Source organism: Galeopterus variegatus, unplaced genomic scaffold, assembly GCF_000696425.1.
Source record: "Galeopterus variegatus unplaced genomic scaffold, G_variegatus-3.0.2 Scaffold4234, whole genome shotgun sequence".
NCBI classification, from domain to species: Eukaryota; Metazoa; Chordata; class Mammalia; order Dermoptera; family Cynocephalidae; genus Galeopterus; species Galeopterus variegatus.
This window is the reverse complement of record NW_007730345.1, coordinates 171,646-189,217: the sequence shown is the minus strand read 5'-3', so window position 1 is coordinate 189,217 and position 17,572 is coordinate 171,646.

Genomic DNA, 17,572 nt, shown 5'->3' with positions numbered 1-17,572 from the left:
AAACACTCAAAACAGTGCTTGGCATATAGTGAGTGTTCCGTAAATGTAAGCTACTATTATTTCTGCAACTATCTTCTAAATGAGCTCCATACACTAATAATATGCTTTTTTTCTTATAACATTCTTTATATCCAATTTCCTAAGAAGGTGCCATAAGGACACCGGATGGTCAATAATTATTTGCTACAGATGAAGATGAAGGAAAAAACAACAACAACAAAAAAAATGGAATGCCACCAAAACCTAAGTATGACATTACAACGTCCTTTCATGATATTGCTGATGGTAACATTCCGGTGCTGCATGCAGTTTCTCCCCCTCCTCTTTCTTCCTCTTGCTAATTTTTTTTAAAACCTAAAAAATAAAATGAAAAGGGAGGAATGAAACATTTGATATACAAATTTCAAAATAAAATTATCAGGCAGAAATAAATCTTTGACAAAGTTCTTCATATTATATTCACATTTTTGTTTTCAGATTACCCATAAACATTCGTGTAAATAATATTAATCACGCTATCCAGATAATAATGCACTGAAAACAGTTCTGCATTAAATTGAACCCTAATTACTTAAGTGTTTCAACTAGAAATCTTTCCAATGAGATATCCTTCCCTGATGTTCCACAAAGCTGTCTGTCAGAGTTAAGCCTTGAAGTAGATGTTCCCTGACCTTCCTTCCCCAAGACATCAAGAGTAACACATTTCCAAACTGGCGTTGTGGGTCATCTCCACCAATGGATTCACAGCCTTTAGGTACATTTTCAGTGCCCCTAACTCTGAGTCCATGGTTGTACTGAGGAGGCTGGAAACCCTATATACTCATCCACTCTTCTTTCACCTCCTACTCTGACTATGGAATTAATGTTGGGGCTGATATTGCTTTTTTTCCAGGGTCAGGCCTAACTGGACCAATTGACATCTGTTTCAGTAAAATTCACCTCCACCCTATTTTATTTATCAAAAAAGTTTTCAAAAAGCGTGTCCGATTTAAGGAGAAAAAAAAAATCACAACTAAAATTGGGTTTAAAGCTGAAGAGACTTGAGATTGAAAAACTGCCAGTTCTTACTGCTCACTTACTCACATGAGGGTTTACAGCTCTTGAAATCATGCCAGGGCTTTGAAAATGAAAGCTTGCAGTTAGAAAACGATGGCTCATGACAGCAAGGATCAGTCATGTGATAGGCCAAGCGTTTTCCGTCATTGCCTTCCTGAATCACACAGAGCTCAGGATGGGGGTTAACTGGTCAGATAGCATCCACAGAGGCTGAGGGCAGCAGAATCCAGCTGCAGCAATTAATTATATAATTGCTGTCTGATTCACTTTAAATGTCTTTTAAAAAGATATTAAAGAAAAACATTGAAAGGACATTTTAGACTATTTAATAAAGATCCAATATACCTTTTGTGAACCAGAAAATAAATGGATCTCTAGCCCAACTCTGTTCAATGTTTTCTTGGGCAATGTTTACTTACACAGAGAAGAAAGATAGAGTCTGTGCTCTGGGCAGTAGAAATAGCACACATAAAAGCACTTAGGGGAAAAAAAGCATGGGCGTAAATAAAAATAGGGATTTTTTCTGTTTTTTTGTGGGTGGGGTAGAGTAGAATGTGTGACAGGGGTGGAGGAGAAAGCCTGAAAACCTAGTAGATTACATTTTGGGCCCTAAATGCTAAAATACGGAGCCGGGACTTGATATATCAGGCAGTGGGAGCTACTAAAGGTTTTTGAGCAAACAGCATGATTAGGGAAGAGCATGAACTGTGGGGTTTATCTTCTCCGGGTTATAATTCTAGCTTTGCCCCTCATTAGCTGGCATGACTTTGGGCACATTATGTACCTTTTGGGGGCTTCCGAAGCTGTACAATGGAGGTAATAACACCATTTGCATGGTTATCACAAATGTTAAAAATAACATGTAACACAGCAACCACAGGGCTTGGCACAGAAAAGGTACCTCCTGCACGGTCTTAGCTGTTACTAGCGCTGTGCTCTGGGAAGGAAGGTCAAGGGGGAAGAGAGGGGAGGAGAGAGACCGAAGAGGTCCAGGTGGGAGGTAGGGACGGCCTGAACCGGACAGAGCACAGCAGGGAGCCGGCGAAGAGAAACGGGGATCAATGCAGGGACACAACGAAGGTTCTACTGAGGAAATGGAGGCTAAGAAAGACTGTTGCTTAAAGCTACGTGACGATGCCAGGACAAGAGCAAGGGAGGAGGAGAAGCCACAGAGATTCCAAGAAACGTCTGGTCATAAAGGCGCAGGCTTCTACAGGGATCCGAAATAAACAGTTTTGTCAATAAATGCCAAACTGAGCTTGATTTCTGTAGTGACTGCGGAAACGGCCCAGACCATACTCCTCTCCACAGCCATCCCCTCTGATTCTTCATCATAAGGCTGCCCTCAAGAGCAGCGCTCCCGTGCACACAGTCAGCTGGCCTGGGCTGTGACACCTCTCCGGGTCACCTCCTGCACGGACGGTCGTCCTCACCCACTCTGCGTCCCCTCATCACCTAACTGCGGCTGCTCTCCGCAGCCTACGGCCGCCGTCCCCGCAGGACTTGCGGTCTTGGGTAGCAGGTGGAGAAACGCCTGCCACAGACAGCGGGGCAGCGACTCATACGTCACCGCACCCGACGTTTCCATTAGGTGTTGCGTTAGGAGTTTCTTCGGGAAGCAGCCTTCATAATTTTGGACCCTCTGCTCAGAGGGGATTAACATTGCTCATACGTGGAGGCCCTCGCCCCTCGGCCAGCACAAGCTCCCCCCTGGTCTGGGTCGGCTGCTGCGTGTAATTCACAAAACTTTACGGCGCCTGTGAATGGGCTTTAATATTGCAGCAGACCTTCTGGGGTGTGTGTCTAATTTGTGAGAACGTGCAGGAGAGCTGACGAGCCACTTCGAGTCTTTTCGGAGGCCTCTGCTTTGCGCCCGCCACCAGGGGAAGCACAGGGTCTCGCGGTCCCCGCCCTCGGCCCTCCTGCTCTCCCCACAGCAGCACTGTCGCCTGTGCTCCCTCTCCAGCCTTCAAGGGCATACTACTGGCATTGTTGCTTCTTCATATCTCTCCTCTTCTTCTACAAAAGTTGTTTTTCTTGAACATCCCTGAGAAAACATTGAACTTTATCTGATCGTCCATTTCAGGCCAGAGGCTGTGCCTGCTTACCTCCAGTTAATAACGTTGTACTTCCTGTGCAACCTGGTAGGCTCCGGAGAAACAAAACTCAAAATATAGTTATTGCAGGCATTAAAATATTTTCTACTTTTCAAAGGGAAGTGGATTTGGGGAGGTGATGACAACGTGAGGCTAAAGCTGGTTTAGAAACAACTCTTCATAAATGGGAAGTGTTCCTTCTGGATTCTTGACAATATTCTTTATCCAGGGCCCTGGGCACAGGGCACTAAATGGCTGGCTCTTTGCATGGTTGACTCTTTGGTATAGTGTGCAAGTCTTTCTCTTTATCCAGGTTACTCTTGGTTCAGACATGTGGAGACTGATCTCCACATTAAAGTTTCTTTTTTTTTCTTTTTTTCTTAATCTCTGTGGGTCACAATAATATTAATGATAAAACACTAATGTTTTTGAGTGGTATTATTTATATTTCACTTCTTCGTTACCACCCTATGAGATAAGGTGTTATTATTACTCCCATTTAACAGATGAAGAAACTGAGCTTTAGAGAGTATATTAGTCAGGGTTTTCCAGAGAAATAGAACCAATAGGATAGATAGACAGACAGACAGACATATGAGGCAGGATTTATGATGGGAATTGGCTCACAAGATTGTGGGAGGCTGAGAAGTCCCGAGATATGCTGTCTGCAAGCTGGAGAACCAGGGAAACCAGTGGTGTTGCTCAGTCCTCGTACTATGAGGGAAGTCCTCGTATTATATTCAACTTACAGATAAAGTAATGCAGGATAAGAAAGATTAACTTGCCCAAAGCCACACAGCCAATGAGTAGGCAGACCTGGGAGTGGGATCTGGCCTGCTTTGCTCCACAGTCTTGAGTGACTCACTATACTGTCCAGGATTGGAATGCAGGGTGAGGACGAGAATCCAGCACAGGGACACACTGATGCAGACTGAAATATGTACTCTCGCGTTTAATATGTTGAAGACCTAACCCCTAATGTGACTGCATTTGAAGACCAGGACTTTAAGGAGGTAACTGTGGTTAAATTAGGTTATAAGGGTGGGGTCCTAACCCAATAAGACTGGTGTTCTTATAAGAGGAGGAGGAGACACCAGGGATACATGCACACAGAAGAAAGACCGAGCAAGGACAAATCACGAAGGCAACCACCTGCAAGCCAGGGAGAGCGGCCTTAGGAGAAACCAAACCTGCCAAAACCTTGATCTTGGGCTTCCAGCCTCCAGAACTGTGAAAAAATAAATTCCTGTTGCTTATGCCACCCAGTCTGTTATATTTTTCATGGCAGTTCTAGCAGCTATTTCACGTACAACCTCTCTGCCCTACCTGGACCTGCTACTGCTCCCCTATGCTCCCCTTGATCCCAGCTGTCTTAGAGGCCTTAAAATCTGGAGCACCAGGTATCTAAACCAGCAGGCTATTCCATTTGGTGATCATGAAGTCCTCTGTTGGAATGCTGGGATCTCAGAACAAGCTAAAGGTGATCCAAGGCAGTGCATTTCACATTCCCTAAGGTGAAGGACCAGTTTCTTCCATTCCTTTGCCTACAGATATATGTTCTTACTGCACACATCATATGCAGCTCCACTCACAAGTAATTTTGCCACAGAAGTTGAACATCTGATTCAATAGTATTCCTTTGTCAGATGCTTGGATGTCTCAGTCAAGCAATAGTGTGTTGGTAAATATTTAGCACCCGGTTCTTGAGGATGGGAGGAGTCCTGATTTACATGATAAAAATACCTGCCATTATGTCTGATTTCAAGCTACCACCATGAAGCTGCAAATATGGGAAGAAATACCCATAATTAGTTCTCTCCAGCCAGTACCACCCACCTGCAGCACATCATTGTAGTAATGTGCTATAAAGTTCTAAATACTTAATTCTTGATTTCCATACTTCCTTGCAGAAGACAGACCACATTTTGCATAAGACTGATCTCAATTCCATAAGCTTAAGAGTCCCCAAAAAGGCTCCCTAAATTCCACTTGCTCACTATTTTAGTAGGATAAATTCTGGACTTACAAAGTTTTTAAAAGTAAAATTTCAGAAAGGGCCCATTTACCCATAATTCGTTACGAAAAATGGCAGGAACTCAGCTCTTGACTTCTCTTCCTCTTTTTTTCTTTCTTCCATCTAGAAGTGTCATCTCAAAGGCATTCTCCTATCTCCTCTTTTACTTTTTCCCTTCTCTGTTCTCCCTTTCCTAAAGAATTGTTCTTCCACTTCCTTTGCCTCTCTTTAACAACAAAGTCAAGCACAAACTTTCCAGTGGTCCACTTTCTTTCTCCTACAACTTAACTTTATTGTGGGGATGGATCCTATTGTTTGTTATAAGAAGCAATGAGGGGATAAACCCACTCAAGCAACTCAGGGGTAAAACCCAGAGCAGCCAACAGATTTAAGGGCCTGTAGGATTAAAGGCAGATAATGGGGTGTTACTTTAACCCTCTTTATCCTCGCTTCTCAGCTGCAGGCCCAACTCGGCTGTTTTCTTTTTTCTTTTTTTTTTAAACATAGAGCCAGCCATCAGTAGAATGGTCAAAGTCTGTGGCATACAGAAAAGGGATAAACAGCAATTGGAGTGGGAAGTGACTTAACTTTCATCCAGACAAGAGGTAATTAGGCCTGACCTTGGGAGGTGGCAGTGAGAATAGAAACAAAAACACAGATACAAGCTATAAGGCCATATTTTGAAGTAAAATCAACAAGATTGGACAGCTGATTGGAGATGGAACAGCAAGGGCAGAGAGGAAGACGGCACAAGGTATTCACTGCAGCCAGATGAGTCAGGCTGAGCTCAGCTCCAATTCAGTTACGCAAATGAGAAAAAGCCTGAGATGGCTCCAAGCCTGCTGCACACAGAGTAAAGTCTAAATTTCTATGTAAGGACTGCCACAATTTTGCACCAACTTGTCATCAAGCTTGGACTCATTCATTCATTCAGTAAACATTTATGCAACAGCTACTATGTGTCATGCTGGATCAGGGAATCAAAAGTGGGGAAAAGACACAGTTCCTGACTTCAAGGAGTTCAGAGCCTGAAGAGGGTAACCTTCAAATAAATCAATACACATATGCCCAGACTCTGTTCACGATGTTCTAAAATCTCTTTTATTGAGTTCCCACTACATGCCAGAAGCTTCTCTGGGCCCTGGGGACCCACAAGTAACTTCTGTTGTTTTTTTTTTCCCAATCAGACCTGTAGATATATTGATTTGGTATTGTCTGCAGAGAGAGCTGAGGCCATAGAAAACCAGGAAAATGACATTCTGAAAAAGGAGGAGAGAGCCAACACCAGACTCTCGGAGTAATGCTTGTATTTCAAGGGTTGAGAAAAGGGAGAACCAGAAGTGGAGAGAGGAGTAATCAGAGAGGGAAGAGAAAACAAGCCACAGAATCTGGGAAGTGGAGAGTTTCGAGAATCAAGGAGACTCTGAACTGTGTTCAGCGCAGCAGACAGACTAAGAAAGAGAAGACAGAAAGACACCACACGGCTGCCCATTTTAGCTGCAACGATTAATGAACAGGTTGAGGGAAGAAAGATAAAGATGCACAGCAGAGCAAGGGGGTGCTTCAGAAAGACTCAGGAGCAGGAATTGGGCAGATACAGTCTTCAGGGGCAGGAGTGGAAGGGTTGGCCTTGGAGAGAAGAGAGACATTTCTTCCCCTCAAATTAGAAAGAAGTCAAGGATAGACAAATGTGCCGAAACACAGGGCTCCAGAGGTCACAGAGGCCCCATGGAGGATTTGCAGTCAGTCCCATCTCTGGCTTTGAGTCCCAGTTCTGCCATTTACTTTCTGTTATATCATGCAAGTGATTCAAACCCTCTGATCCTTAGTCTCTTCATCTATAAAGTGGATATAATAACGCCTTTCTCATAAGGTTGTTGTGAAGATAAATTGAGAAAATATATGTGCAGGCAGTTTCCACTCTGCCTTACCAGTCTAAGGTGCATATGCGGTCCCATAAATAAATTCTACTGCCATTTCCTCTCTCCGTTCACACTGTGGCCCTCTACAAAGTACTCTCAAAAAAGGACTCACAAGTGAGCCCACCCCACTATGCTCCCATGGGTCAGCCAAGACTCTGCTGTCCCCAAGGTGCTGCAGGGGAGGTCCTGGAACAAACAAGACACCAAATCCAAAAAGTGCCATCATGTACTACAGAGTTTTCCTGAAGCAGCCTTTTCAGTTTTTACTGAGGGCTTTCCCCCATCTGCTTCCTATAAGTCTCTGCAAGGGCCTGGATTGAGCCTGAGTGACAAGCACCATGCTGTACCCAGCCATATCCCTTCCTTCCATGACCAGCTCCAACTCAGGCTCCCAGGAGCCCTCTACCCTTCATAGGAACACATTTTTGTAGGCCCACCTGTTAATTTGCTAGACACCTCCTGATATATGTCAGTCCCAATCTAGTCTAGCATAGACCCTAGCACACAGCAGGGACTCGATAAAAGTGAGTTCTTTTCTCCCCTAATCCAGCACCATGGTTTTATTCATCCTTCTGATTTGGGATATGCCTTCTCCCATCCTCAGTCACATCTGGGTTTGAGCCAGGTGCACAGACTTGGTTATACTGTATAGTGGTGAGCTGGTAAATGTTTAGCAACCAGCCCTCTGACTCCTGGAGAAAAAGCCTGATTTTGTAGTGTTTGCCAGTTTCCGTGGTGTAAACACTCCCCACCATGGCCAATTTCAATCCACCAACATGACATCAACCACCTTTCCAAATACTGAAAATATAACAATCAGCTCTCCCAAGGTGGTATGAACTGTCTCTAGCACACTACTTGACAGGTTACCTGAAAGTCTTGGCCAGTCACTTTTTGAAGCAGCACTAAAGTTTATGTCAGCCCTATGCATGTCCAACTACTGCTTTGTAAAAATAACATCTGAATTGTAATGCAGATGAAATACAAAGGCACCAAGTCTCATTTAGAGATCTTCACTATTTTTGTGTAATTGGGGAAAGGATTATATTTAAATGGCATTTTGGCATTTTGAGGGAAACAGACACACCCTGACGGGTGAAATCTCAGGGATGATCACTGAACAAAAACACTGTCACCAAGTAAGTAAATAGTGACAAGTTTGTAAGATGCTGTTGGCAGTAGCTGGATTTCTCAGTGCTGAACACTTGAGTTGGGCATGGTGGGAGCGGCTGGTTAGCCATTTGTCAGGCAAAGTCAAAACAGCCCTCCAGCTACAGCACAGACGGCAGACTGCAGCTCATCAGCATTTTATTTATGACTCTTAATTAGCAAGCAAAAAAGGAGGGAAGAAGTTTCCAGCATGGGATATACATACTTATACATATATATTTTGCCCAGAAATTATCTTTGTGAAAATAATTAAAATCCCCACAACCCCGAGGGGTAGGTATTATAACTTACATTTTATCAGCAGTAAACTTCATCTTGGAAGGTAAGTCTAATTATATAATTAAACCAATGAATATTCAGGGAGGCCAAGTGAGTTTCCCAGGGTAACACAGCTAGAATGTGACAGAGCTGGGACTTGAACCAATCTTTAGATTCTAACGCAAAGGCTCTTTCAGTCATACCACAGTTGGCTCTTACCTGGCATGTCATAGCAATAGTTCATTGACTTGGGTTAAAGAGAGCTGGCTACCAAACTCACGATGGTAAATAAACTTCTCGTTCTTATGGTTAGAATTGTATCTTTGAGGGCAGGGGAGTTGAGTGACTGAGGAACACAGGATGACTGAGTAAGGCAGGATGACTCCCTGCCTGCGTTTGAAGAACCTAGGGTCTTGCTTTGTGACAGACAGAGTCTAATCAGTCACATGGCAGGGAATAAAGATCAGATCCCCCCAGCCCAGGAGTCTTAAGTGACTCTGCTCTGTGGAGGGGGACTCTGAGATGCTGAGCCTCTGAGTGATTGCGAGGTATAGGAAGGATCAGAAGCAGGAGCGGGCCTGGCGACTGTAAACACTGCAGCCGTCTACTCACAGAAGGCATTCAGGATGTGCTGCAACCGGTGGCTTCTGACCACTGATTTGGGAAAAAAGAAAACCCTGATATTCGCATAACAGAGAAAAGCCATTTTAATGACATAAACTGTCTTTACTACAGGTTTGTTTTGTCTTTTAATCTCTGCGAACCGCAAAAGATAAAGTATTTATTCATACTTATTCTCAAGGGTTTCGTGCCACACTACAGAATGAACTGGATGGCAGCAAATTCTAAGTTCTCTGAGGAGGTGACATTGGCCCTGTGGAGACCAACAGTATTTCTGATTCTCCTCTCTTTCCAGGGCCATGGAAGGACCGCACTTCTCCATGCCCTTGAAGTTAAGCGTGGCCATGTGACTGACTTTGGCTAACAAAATATCAGATGTAATGTGCATCACTTCTGGGTGGAAGTTAGTTAAGAGTTAGTGCACAATTATCCATGCTCACTTCCCCTGCTGCAGTGATCTCAGCAGCACATGCTGAGATGACAGACTGTGTGGCAATTGGGTCCCAGAGCCACCCTGTCAAGAAGAACCCCTACTAAGTATCAGAAGCTATTGTTACCACGGCGTAACTTCACCTATCCTAATAGAAGAGGAGAACAGTTTGGTAGAGGAGGTTAACCAAGAGGATAAGTAAAAAGAAGTCAAAGGCTGGAAACTCCTGGACATTTTGAATCCCATGTGTAGCCTGGGACTCTGAGTCCCTGAGAAATCAGTGTCTAGGGTGCTATTCTTCCTGAAGTGAGCAAGAGAAGGTTGAAGTTGGAACATTTGTCAGAATGAATCTATACCTTCAAGTTTCCAACAGATGATGAGAAAGGATCTAGACTCCTTGGACTTTAGTAAGAAACCTCCTGAGCTGAACAGGAACTTGAGACTGGGTCAAATCAGCTCAATAAACATACACTGAGCTCCTATTCCTTGTATAACACTGTGTTAGACACAGCAGGAAATGCTTACAAGTATTTAAGCCTATTCTTTCTTTCAAGGAACTTACAATCTAGTGAGCTCAAATTTAACATCAGGAGACATCATACAATAAAATTTTTCAATAAAATCTTCAGGTAACAATAAATGTGATTCCACAAAACAGTGCAATTAGTGACCAAATTCACCATATATAGAAAGTACTATAGATGTGCTAAAGAGACTGTCACCTCTGAAAGCCTACCCATAGCTTGTCCCTTGCTTCATTCTCACTAATTGGGTCCCAGAGCCACCCTGTCAAGAAGAACCCCTACTAAGTATCAGAAGCTATTGTTACCACGGCATAACTTCACCTATCCTAATAGAAGAGGAGAACAGTTTGGTAGAGGAGGTTAACCAAGAGGATAAGAAAAAGAAGTCAAAGGCTGGAAACTCCTGGACATTTTGAATCCCATGTGTAGCCTGGGACTCTGAGTCCCTGAGAAATCAGTGTCTAGGGTGCTATTCTTCCTGAAGTGAGCAAGAGAAGGTTGAAGTTGGAACATTTGTCAGAATGAATCTATACCTTCAAGTTTCCAACAGATGATGAGAAAGGATCTAGACTCCTTGGACTTTAGTAAGAAACCTCCTGAGCTGAACAGGAACTTGAGACTGGGTCAAATCAGCTCAATAAACATACACTGAGCTCCTATTCCTTGTATAACACTGTGTTAGACACAGCAGGAAATGCTTACAAGTATTTAAGCCTATTCTTTCTTTCAAGGAACTTACAATCTAGTGAGCTCAAATTTAACATCAGGAGACATCATACAATAAAATTTTTCAATAAAATCTTCAGGTAACAATAAATGTGATTCCACAAAACAGTGCAATTAGTGACCAAATTCACCATATATAGAAAGTACTATAGATGTGCTAAAGAGACTGTCACCTCTGAAAGCCTACCCATAGCTTGTCCCTTGCTTCATTCTCACGCCAACAGTTAATACATTCCCTAATGGCTGACACTGGCCACAAGTGGAAGAGATGGAGGGCTGTTCAGGCTCTCAAGGCAAATGGCTAAAGAAGAAAGAGTCAAGTTCTTGGTGGCTCGACTGGAAGTAGACAAAAGCCAGTAAGCTGCCTCGTGAGGCCTTGTTTTGCCACATGCTGTCAATGGAACAGTGAAAGGACTAGGGGAAGGCCAAGGCCAAGAAACCGCAGCAGCTATCTGGCCTCATATCCCATATATGCCCCTGCCTCTGCTCCAAATGGCTTGGCTGTGTCAGACAGGGACTACCAACCCACTGGGCAACCAGGGAGGAGCTCATTGCTGTTTACATCACGGCACCTACAGGTGGCACTTGAGAATCAGTCTTTGGATTAAAATGTTGGTTTGAGATCTTACTAAGGAACACTTGATTCTAACAAGGAGACTGGTATCTAATCCAACCACACTCCCCACCCACTGACTGGCCCAAACCAAGCTATGCTGTACAAAGTTACATGACATCATGATTCAAATGAAGGTCCATACTCCTTTCTCCAAGTTTCTGAAATCATTGAAGGTTGGATGTCAATTACCTACCTTAAGTGTGTTCTCCGAGCTGCATGACTGATTTCCTGCAAAGAAGAAAAGAGGTTAAGAATTCACCTCTTCTTAGAATCTGAGCAACCCTCCAAGGTGGCAGTACCCTGACAATGGGTCATTCAGCATCACAGAGCCGCATGGCTGCTGCCACCTCTTGGCTGTTCAGAGCCAAAGCAAGTCTCTGTCCCAGAAAGGATGTATTTCGGTGATATTATGAAATGTTAACGGGCAATCTGTTCCAAAATAATTGCTCAGTGTGTTGGCCTCCTTTTCCATTTTAGAATTTCAAAGGCATTGCAGGCCGAAAGCTGTGCCAGCCTGTTAGTGGTACCTACACTGATTAAATCCAGCCCATCACAACCACAGCTACACAAAAGCTCTTTTTCTCAATTAATGAAATGCAATTTAATGGTATCATTGAAAAACTCCTGCCACTTCAATTTAGAGCTATTTAGAGCTTCAATTTAGAGCTGTGTGCAAATTTTAGGATAAGCATTTTTTTTTAGCTGACGTGATTAGCAGCACTTAATTTCTGGGATACGCCCAAGTTTAGGTAGGAAAAAAAAAAGAATGTTTACCAGACACACACCTAATAATGACAACCTCCTTCGCCTTCCTTCAATACACACACACACAGACTCACACACGTGCAACCAAGGTCAGTTCTAGTTATTCAGCAGTCACAATGTCTCTGTCTCCTGTGGAAAACCTGATACATCCACATTGAAATATCTAGGGTGCTCTGAAGTAGGATACAAATTCCAAGGCCTTTATTTCATGATGGTCTTTTTGAAATATTTATATTGATCGGCCCAGTTCCTGAGAGGAAATAGGTTGTTTCTCTTATTCTCCCAGGTATAGGTCATATGAGCAGCTGGGTTGTCATTTTTTAATCTCTGCATTTCCCTACGGATAGTGAGAGGATGATTTAAACAGCAACATTAGCTGCTTTAGGCTAGATTTTCAAAGCTACACCAGGGGAGTTAAAAGCACAAATCCTGTTATTGTTACAGGATTAATGCACAGAAGTCCCAGAATACCACTTTGGAAATGTAGCCAAGGAATATTATCTTAATGTACTGTATGTTATTTTTAGACTCTGTTACAACCTAATTATCAGCTGGCGTATCAAAAATGAGACAAGACAGATAGCTGTCTTTAATCCAAAATTCTAATGAGGTTTTTGTTGTTTGCATTTTCTCACCATTTAGAAATCCGGATATTTGAAGGAAAAAAGTAAAAGACAGAAACTACAGTAGCTACTTCCTACAGGCTCTGTTGCTATAGAGGCTGCTATGTAGAGTTTTGGTTCTATATTATATTTTAGCATGGTCTTCTACCCCTACCACACCCAGGGGAGGCAGGTGATATGATGTGGGTTGAATTATGTCCCCCAAGTTTTATGTATTAGAAACTTGATCCCCATTGTAACTGTTGAGGGTGGGAAGTCCTAATACAGTGATTGAAAGGTGGAGCCTTGAAGAGGTGATTAGATTCTTAGGACCATGCCCTAATGAATGGATTAATAATGGTGGTCATGGGCGTAGTTCTGAGGGATTTAAAAGGAGAGCACATGAGAATCTCTCTTTCTCTGCTTCCATTATCTTGCAATGTGATACCCTGTGTCACTGAGGCCACCACCAAGGAAGACCCTCACCGTAAGTGTTCCCTGAATTTTGGACTTCCCATCCCCTGAAACTGTAAGCAATAAATTTTGTTTTCTTATAAAATACCCAGTTCCAGGTATTTTCCTATAAGCAACAGAAACAGAATAATACATGGTAGGAGAATTGAATGGTGGGGACCTCTTGACCATACCACAAAAAGCCACAAATCAACTATAGCATACTAATGATTTCATGGTAGCAAGTCAGGGATTCTGCCTTCAGACATTTCTATTTCTGCTTTTACACATCTTAGATTGTTGTTCAAAAATAACTGTCAGTGAAAAGTCTTTCAGTTGCAGTAACTTTGCTTCCAAGTTGCCCTGTGGGCATCAATCCACATTTATTGATTCTCTAGATCCCCGCTGTTGGGTTTTATTAAACTGGGAATGTCTTTCCTTTTGGCCTCTGAGTAATCAGATAGGCTGGAGATGATCACATCTCTAGGCTACATCTAGTCTGTTAGATGACAGCCCCGAGAAGAACTCCTGCCTTTCTGTTAGCCAAGAAATACTCTACACCAGTAGTTTCTCTCACGGACTTTCAAAATCTCAGAGTATCTTCTGTTATCCCACAAGGGATATCATCCTAAAAAGGACACGCATGTTTGCACAGCTCTGTTTCTGTGTGGGGTAAGGTGGGTGGGGCATATCCCCACTTCAATAAATTCTGGGGCATCACTATGTCAGCGAGGAGGGTTTCACTTAGAATTCCCCCATCCTTGGCCACCAAGGATTCGCAGACCCCAGAGCCATCTCAACAAACAGAACTGAACCCCTTTTGACCTTCTAGCAACCTCTAACTAGCTGTGACCTTGCTTTTCAGAGCAGTGTGAGGAGGATTAGGTGAGTAACACTGTAAGAAGCACTTTATTTTTATTTATTTATTTATTTATTTATTTTTATTTATTTATTTTTATTTATTTATTTTTGTAAGAAGCACTTTAGCACCGTACGTGGCACATTGTAGACTCCCTGAGTTAAGGAAGCAGCATAAATAATTTTAAAAATTCATCTTTCATATTTATGTGCATTTTTCAATTTACAAAATTATTTTTGTACATGATTCCACAAGCAAGGCAATGATGAGCCTCGTTAATGCCTGTGGTGGGTACTCAATGTATGTTTAATGTGGAGCTAACTCAAGTTACATGTCAGTTTTTCCCATGTAGTTTGTGCAGAGACGTTAGGCTACAAATAAGACTGAATGAAATTCTCTATCTCAGCTTCTGGGGCATTGTTTATTTCATAATCACTCTTCATCTGTATATCTTCATCTCTGAAATGAAAGTGATTGGGTCGTAGACACTCAAAAACCAGAAGACTGCACCCAGTTATATATTTGAAAATTATAAAAATAGATTAACTGATAGCTCTTATGAAAATTATTATATTTATAAATTATTATTATATTCTTACAATAATATATAAAAAATTATTATATTCTTACAATAATATGTAAGATATAATATAATTCTTGTATCCTATGAATATCTACTACTAGAATAACACAATGAATTAGACACATATATATTTCATGTACAGGTCCTCCTCTCAAGGAATACTGATTTAATAACTGCTAGAATGCTTGTATACACCTGTGTTTTTACCAAGAATAAAAACTTACCAGTACCTAGCACAGTAGTACTACTAGAATAACACAATGAATTAGACACATATATATTTCATGTACAGGTCCTCCTCTCAAGGAATACTGATTTAATAACTGCTTGTATACACCTGTGTTTTTACCAAGAATAAAAACTTACCAGTACCTAGCACAGTAGTACACCTAATATTTTGTACTTCCACATATTCATGGAATAAATATGTAAGTGAATCAACACTGCTAATCACTAAAGCTGATTTCAGTGTCAGTAGGTGCAAGTAATAGAGTCTGAGAACTTGCCCCATCTATAAAATGGGAGGACAAGTCCTGCATTGGAGGATTATTAAAAGAATACAGTGAGACAATGTATGTGAAGGACTGTGACAGGCAACCTTCTCAAATGGCTCCCAGTGATCCTCACCCCCTGGGTTTCATGCCCCATGGAATCCCCTGTCCTGAAGTGTGAATGGGTGACATGCTTCTACAACAGAATACGGCAAAGGTGATGGGATGTCCCATCTGTGATCAGGTTACAAAAGACTGTGATTTCTGCCATGCGGGTGCTCTCTCATCCTCTCACCTGTGAGATGCTCACAGGACAAGGGACTGAGGGACACCTCTGACCAACAGCATGAGAGCTACTGGGGCCTTAGTCCAACAGCCAACTAGGAACTTAATCATGCAAACCACCTCATGAGTGAAAGCAAACTGTCCCCTAGACAAGCCTTGATGACCACAGCCCTTGGTAACACCTTGAGAGAGACCCAGTAGCAGAGGACCCAGTCAAGCCATGTCAGGACTCCTGACCCACAGAAACTGGGACATTATAAATGTTGTTTTAAGGCACTCAGGTTTGGGTGATTTGTTACATAGCAATAGGTAACTAATATAAGGACCTAACACAGCATAGACATTTTAAAGTGTGCAATATATAGAAGCCATATAATCTTATAGTGGGGTTATAGATTATGATGGGCTTATCTACAAGATTGGAGTATTTAAAGCTAGCAAAGAGAATCATAAAGATTTTCTCTCATTAGGGAGGAGAGTTAGCCCATGGGAAATGAATGCCTGGGATGCATTCTGCCGGCAATCTCCTCAGCTAATACCAGGGGCTAGTCCTGTATGGCAACCAGCACCAAACCACAGTGACGAAGGAATGTCTTCAGTTACATAGCTGGTGGGCAAAGACGCAGTTAAATTCATCACTATTGAGCAGAGGTTGAAATGGCATTGGTCTCCTGGAAGTGCTTCCGTAAAACATTGGGAAACATGGTTGTTTAATGTCAACCCTGGCCTTGCAGAAACTAAATGATCCCTTCAACAGTCCTATTTTGAACTGTTCTCACTGCCTGCTGTAGACAGTTGGCTCTTAATCCATTTTGTAGAAGCACTTTCTGTTCCTTGGATAGAAAGAAGTACGTAAATTTCAAGTGCCATATTACCATACAGGCATGGGTCTGTTTGGGCACAAGCACATTGTTCTTGTCATAAATTCTGACTCAGAATGGGAGCTCAGGATTTACCATCTCACTCTTTATAGTTACAAGATCGACTAAACTGATTACAAGAAGAAATATGTAAGCTTTGAAACTGTTCACACCAGTGAAGTGGTTCAGTAGCTTGTAAAAGTGGCAAATAACAGCAAGCCAAGAGAAGGAAATTTCAGGAAACACAGAGCTCTTAAAAACACAGGNTTTTCAATAAAATCTTCAGGTAACAATAAATGTGATTCCACAAAACAGTGCAATTAGTGACCAAATTCACCATATATAGAAAGTACTATAGATGTGCTAAAGAGACTGTCACCTCTGAAAGCCTAACCATAGCTTGTCCCTTGCTTCATTCTCACGCCAACAGTTAATACATTCCCTAATGGCTGACACTGGCTACAAGTGGAAGAGATGGAGGGCTGTTCAGGCTCTCGGGGCAAATGGCTAAAGAAGAAAGAGTCAAGTTCTTGGTGGCTCGACTGGAAGTAGACAAAAGCCAGTAAGCTGCCTCGTGAGGCCTTGTTTTGCCACATGCTGTCAATGGAACAGTGAAAGGACTAGGGGAAGGCCAAGGCCAAGAAACCGCAGCAGCTATCTGGCCTCATATCCCATATGTGCCCCTGCCCCTGCTCCAAATGGCTTGGCTGTGTCAGACAGGGACTACCAACCCACTGGGCAACCAGGGAGGAGCTCATTGCTGTTTACATCACGGCACCTACAGGTGGCACTTGAGAATCAGTCTTTGGATTAAAATGTTGGTTTGAGATCTTACTAAGGAACACTTGATTCTAACAAGGAGACTGGTATCTAATCCAACCACACTCCCCACCCACTGACTGGCCCAAACCAAGCTATGCTGTACAAAGTTACATGACATCATGATTCAAATGAAAGTCCATACTCCTTTCTCCAAGTTTCTGAAATCATTGAAGGTTGGATGTCAATTACCTACCTTAAGTGTGTTCTCCGAGCTGCATGACTGATTTCCTGCAAAGAAGAAAAGAGGTTAAGAATTCACCTCTTCTTAGAATCTGAGCAACCCTCCAAGGTGGCAGTACCCTGACAATGGGTCATTCAGCATCACAGAGCCTGAGAGAACACTGCTGCTTCTTCCTTTGTAGGGAGAAAGGAGTAAAATGTCAAAGTTGGTGCCTAGCCCATTCACAGCCCTCCTACAG